Source organism: Oreochromis aureus, linkage group 15 (genome assembly GCF_013358895.1).
Source record: "Oreochromis aureus strain Israel breed Guangdong linkage group 15, ZZ_aureus, whole genome shotgun sequence".
Taxonomy (NCBI): domain Eukaryota; kingdom Metazoa; phylum Chordata; class Actinopteri; order Cichliformes; family Cichlidae; genus Oreochromis; species Oreochromis aureus.
The window spans coordinates 19,537,508-19,543,911 of record NC_052956.1 but is presented as its reverse complement, the minus strand read 5'-3'; positions in this window follow the sequence as shown (position 1 = coordinate 19,543,911).

Here is a 6,404-nt window from a genome sequence, read left to right as displayed (position 1 = left end):
ACCCAATAGATGATCCAGATTTTCAACCCAATTTTGCAGATGATAGTGATGAAAGCTGCTTTGATGTTTCCCTGGATGAAGATGCTCCTTCAACAAGTAGATCTAATAAACTTTTCGCGTAAAATGAGCAAAAAGGAAAACTATCCTAAAAACAGTTCCCTTGGATGAAGCAGAGGATACATTAGACCCATCTTCCTCTTTAGTCCCAAAAAAAGACACAAGAAGAATCTGGAAGCATGAGGACATTGAAGAATTTCAAGTTCCAGACACCCAGACACAGTTCCATCACTCATCCCTGCATACAATGAGCATATGGGAGGGATAGATCTCTCTGACATGCTGGTACACCTGTACAAGACCCCAGCCAAGTCTACAAGATGGTACCTGCCACTCTTTGGTTACTTGCTTGATCTGTCCATTGCAAATTCCTGGCTGGTCTACAAGAGGGAATGTGGACAACTAAACCAGAAACCAATCACACTCAAAAGATTCCGCCTGGCAGTTGCGCATAGCTTGAAACAAGTCAACAAGCCAGCATCCAAAGTTGGCTGACCATCATCCAGCTCTCCACCACCACCAAAGAAACGATACACCCCAAGACCCTCACAACCACAGCCAGATGTGCGATATGACTGCTTTGGGCATTGGCCACTTCACTGTGACAAGCGAGGCCGATGCAATTACTGTCCAAAGGGCGTCTCAAGATGGAAATGCCAAAAATGCAATGTTTTCTTGTGCTTGAATGCCAGTCAGGAATGCTTTGCAGTGTACCACCAGAAGATCTAATCATCAAGGGGTATTGGTGAAGTTGCATGAACGGCAAAAGAAAAGAGCCAGAACTGTTTCAGTGTGTTCTCAAATTTTTCAGTGCAAAATGGCAATGGTATATAATATACCACCAGAATTTTCTGGAAAATAAAATAAAAAATGTTAGTGCTGTTCCAACACTACAGTGAAAAGTTTATGTTAACAACAGGTCAAAAGTGAATTTGTATGTTTATGAATTTTCGGTAATTGCAGATCAAGTTTTTGATCAAATTTACAATATTTTTGTGTTTTATACATTTTGTGGTTTGTTATTATAACGCCCACTGTTGAAATGGAATCCAACAATGTTTGATGTTTTACTACCACAATAAAGTGGGTCAAACACAAAATTGGGTAGTTATTGTTTTGCAAAATGAGTATAACCTTTACTTTTTTCTACTAGTTATGTCTGTAGAACTTTATGTAGTTGTACCATAGAGAGACATCTCAACCGTTTGGTAGAGGGTAATATTTAAAAAACTATAAGGTGTGTATAAATTTTTTTTTTTGATTGTGATCATTATTGACCTAAAGGAATAGAAAATATGGACAAATAATTTTTTCATTGTATTTTTCTTGGTGAGGCAGTCAAAGGGTTAATGATATAAGTTTGCTTGTGATAGAATGCTGCATGATGATCATTTTCTTGCTTAGAACTGGTTGTTCTTTATAAAACATGTTCTGATATTTGTATCTGAGTCTTCTCACAGCGATAGGAAGAAGTCAAACAAGCAGTTCTGACCTCACACACACACACACACACACACACACATTCCTACTTACATATAAAAGTTCACACATATACATACAATGCCTTAGAACCATGTGGGCACCTGTAACAAATGTAGCATATTTGCAGCTCTGGAGGCCAGGATTACTGAATTGGAGACTCGGTCCGCACCCTTCATTCACCCGTAGCTAGCCAGGCCCCTGTAGCTGGTGCAGCCGAAGATAGCGTAGGCCCGCTAGCTGTTCCCCGGCAGACCCCAAGCAGCTGGGGAAAGAGGGCGGCTGGGTGACGGTGAGGAGGAAGCATAGTCTTAAACTGAAGCCCCAGGTACACCACCAACCTGTTCATGTGTTCAACCGTTTTTCCCCACTCGGCGACACACCCGCCGGGGTCAAACTCTGGTAATTGGTGATTCTGTTCTCAGACATGTGAAGCTAGAGACACCGGCAACCATAGTCAATTGTCTTCCAGGGGCCAGAGCAGGCGACATTGAAGGAAATTTAAAACTGCTGGCTAAGGGTAGTGGCGTAAATACAGTAAGATCATAATTCACGTCGGCAGTAATGACACCCGGTTACGCCAATCGGAGGTCACTAAAATCAATATTGAATCGGTGTGTAACTTTGCCAAAACAATGTCGGACTCTGTAGTTTTCTCTGGTCCCTCCCCAATCAGACCAGGAGTGACATGTTTAGCCGCATGTTCTCCTTAAATTGCTGGCTGTCTGAGTGGTGTCCCAGAAACGATGTGGGCTTCATAGATAATTGGCAAACCTTCTGGAGGAAACCTGGTCTTGTTAGGAGGCGGCATCCATCCCACTTTGGATGGAGCAGCTCTCATTTCTAGAAATATGGACCAATTTATTAAACCCCCAAAATATGACTATCCAGAGTTGGGACCAGGAAGCAGAGTTGCAGTCTTACACGCCTCTCTGCAGCTTCTCTCCTCCTGCTACCCCCAAAACCCATCTCCATTGAGACTGTGTCAGCTCCCAAAAGAGAAAAAAACAAACCAAAACCAGCAATAAATAACTTAAACATAAAAATCACAAAGAAAGAACAATACAGTATCCACATCTGAACCAAAAGAGTAAAACAGTGAAATGTGGATTATTAAATATTAGGTCTCTCTCCTCCAAGTCTCTGTTAGTACATGACTTAATAATTGATCAACAAATCGATTTACTCTGCCTTACAGAAACCTGGTTGCAGCAGGATGAGTATGTTAGTTTAAATGAATCAACACCCCGAGTCATTCTAACTACCAGAAACCTCGAAGCACAGGCCAAGGGGGCGGTGTGGCAGCAATTTTTCACACCAGTCTATTAATTAACGAAAGACCAAGACAGACTTTTAATTCATTTGAAAGCCTGATGCTTAGCCTTGTCCAACCCAGCTGTAAAACTCAGAAACCAGTCTTACTTGTTATCATCTATCGTCCACCTGGGCCTTACACAGAGTTTCTCTCTGATTTCTCAGACTTTTATCTGATTTAGTGCTCAGCTCAGATAAAATAATTATTGTGGGTGATTTTAACATCCATGTAGATGCTAAAAATGACAGCCTCAACATCGCATTTAATCTGTTATTAGACTCAATTGGCTTCTCTCAAAATGTAAAAGAACCCACCCACCACTTTAATCACACTCTAGATCTTGTTTTAACATATGGCATAGAAACTGAACATTTAACAGTGTTTCCTGAAAACCCTCTGCTGTCTGATCATTTCCTGATAACATTTACATTTACAATAATTGATTACACAGCAGTGGAGAGTAGACTTTATCAAAGTAGATGTCTTTCTGAAAGTGCTGTAACTAAGTTTAAGAATATAATCCACCCACTGTTATCATCTTCAATGCCCTGTACCAACATAGAGCAGAGCAGCTATCTGAACGCTACTCCAACAGAGGTCGATTATCTTGTTAATAATTTTACCTCCTCTCTACGTGCGACTCTGGATACTGTAGCTCCTGTGAAAACTAAAGCCTCAAATCCAAGTACCTGACTCCGTGGTATAATTCTCAAACACGTAGCCTAAAGCAGATAACTCGTAAGCTGGAGAGGAAATGGCGTGTCACAAATTTAGAGGATCATCATTTAGCCTGGAGAAATAGTTTGCTGCTTTATAAGAAAGCCCTCCGCAAAGCCAGAACATCTTACTATTCGTCACTGATTGAAGAAAATAAGAACAACCCCAGGTTTCTCTTCAGCACTGTAGCCAGGCTGACAAAAGTCAGAGCTCTACTGAGCCAACAATCCCTTTAACGTTAACTAGTAATGACTTCATGAACTTCTTCACAAATAAAATTTTTATCATTAGAGAAAAATTACCAATAATCATCCCACAGATGTAATATTATCTACAGCTACTTTTAGTACCATCGGTGTTAAGTTAGACTCTTTTCTCCAATTGATCTTTCTGAGTTAACTTCAATAATTAATTCCTCCAAACCATCAACGTGTCTTTTAGACCCCATTCCTACAAAACTGCTCAAAGAAGTCCTGCCATTAATTAATTCTTCGATCTTAAATATGATCAACCTCTCTCTAATAATCGGCTATGTACCACAGGCCTTCAAGGTGGCTGTAGTTAAACCTTTACTTAAAAAGCCATCTCTAGACCCAGCTGTCTTAGCTAATTATAGGCCAATCTCCAACCTTCCTTTTATATCAAAAATCCTTGAAAGAGTAGTTGTCAAACAGCTAACAGATCATCTGCAGAGGAATGGCTTATTTGAAGAGTTTCAGTCAGGTTTCAGAGCTCATCACAGCACAGAAACAGCTTTAGTGAAGGTTACAAATGATCTTCTTATGGCCTCTGACAGTGGACTCATCTCTGTGCTTGTCCTGCTAGACCTCAGTGCTGCGTTTGATACTGTTGACCATAATATCCTATTAGAGCGATTAGAACATGCTGTAGGTATTACAGGTACTGCACTGCAGTGGTTTGTATCATATCTATCTAATAGACTCCAATTTGTTCAAGTAAATGGAGAGTCCTCTTCACACACTAAGGTTAAATATGGTGTTCCACAGGGTTCAGTGCTAGGACCAATTCTATTTACATTATACATGCTTCCTTAGGCAGCATCATTAGAAGACATAGCATAAATTTTCACTGCTATGCAGATGACACGCAGCTCTATCTATCCATGAAGCCAGGTAACACACACCAATTAGTGAAACTGCAGGAATGTCTTAAAGACATAAAGACCTGGATGGCCGCTAACTTTCTGCTTCTTAATTCAGATAAAACTGAGGTTATTGTACTCGGCCCTGAAAATCTTAGAACTATGGTATCTAAGCAGATTCTTACTCTGGATGGCATTACCTCAGCCTCCAGTAACACTGTGAGGAACCTTGGAGTCATTTTTGACCAGGACATGTCCTTCAATGCACATATTAAACAAATATGTAAGACTGCTTTCTTCCATTTGCGCAACATCTCTAAAATTAGAAATATCCTGTCTCAGAGTGATGCTGAAAAACTAGTTCATGCATTTATTACTTCCAGGCTGGACTACTGTAATTCTTTATTATCAGGATGTCCTAAAACTCACTGAAAAGCCTTCAGCTGATCCAAAATGCTGCAGCAAGGGTACTGACAGGGACTAGAAAGAGAGCATATTTCTCCTGTTTTGGCTTCCTTCATTGGCTTCCTGTTAAATCCAGAATTGAATTCAAAATCCTGCTCCTCACATACAAAGTCTTAAATAATCAGGCCCCATCTTATCTTAATGACCTTGTAGTACCATATCACCCCATTAGAGCACTTCGCTCTCGCTCTGCAGGCTTACTTGTTGTTCCTAGAGTATTTAAAAGTAGAATGGGAGGCAGAGCCTTCAGTTTTCAGGCCCCTCTTCTGTGGAACCAGCTTCCAGTTTGGATTCGGGAGACAGACACTATCTCTACTTTCAAGATTAGGCTTAAAACTTTCCTTTTTGCTAAAGCATATAGTTAGGGCTGGACCAGGTGACCCTGAATCCTCCCTTAGTTATGCTGCAATAGAGCGTGAGGCTGCCGGGATTCCCATGATGCATTGAGTTTTTCCTTCCAGTCACCTTTCTCACTCACTATGTGTTAATAGACCTCTCTGCATCGAATCATATCTGTTATTAATCTCTGTCTCTCTTCCACAGCATGTCTTTATCCTGTTTTCCTTCTTCACCCCAACCGGTCGCAGCAGATGGCCGCCCCTCCTGAGCCTGGTTCTGCCGGAGGTTTCTTCCTGTTAAAGGGAGTTTTTCCTTCCCACTGTCGCCAAAGTGCTTGCTCATAGGGGGTCATATGATTGTTGGGCTTTTCTCTGTATTTATTATTGTGCTATCTACTGTACAATATAAAGCGCCTTGAGGCGACTTTTGTTGTGATTTGGCGCTATATAAATAAAATTGAATTGAATTGAATTGAATTGAATTGCTTTGCTGTGTTTTGTGTGAACTGTCTCTCAATAAATGGCAGCGAGAGGAGGCCGGATTTGGGGTCATTTTCGTGCTGGACACAGATGAGGCCTCCCTTGCGCAAGTAATCGATCGATCGCTGACTGTCTTGTTTTCATTCATGATGAATAAGTCTCTAGAATTAGCGGGGTTTGTGGGAACAGACCCAACAACTACATTTAGCAAAAGTATTCTCTGTGCATTTCTTTTCCTAAGCAATAATGATTCTGAACAAGCAGGATAGAAATTCTTCCAGTTATATTAAAGGATCCACATACTTTTTTGGGGAAGAAAAGTGAGTTAGGTAACTTTAAACTTTGCATATTTGTTGGTGTAAGACAGGCTGGTTTGAGTATTTCAGAAACTGTTGATCTGCTAGGATTTTCCCACACAACCATCTCTGGGGATTAAAAAGAGGAACATATG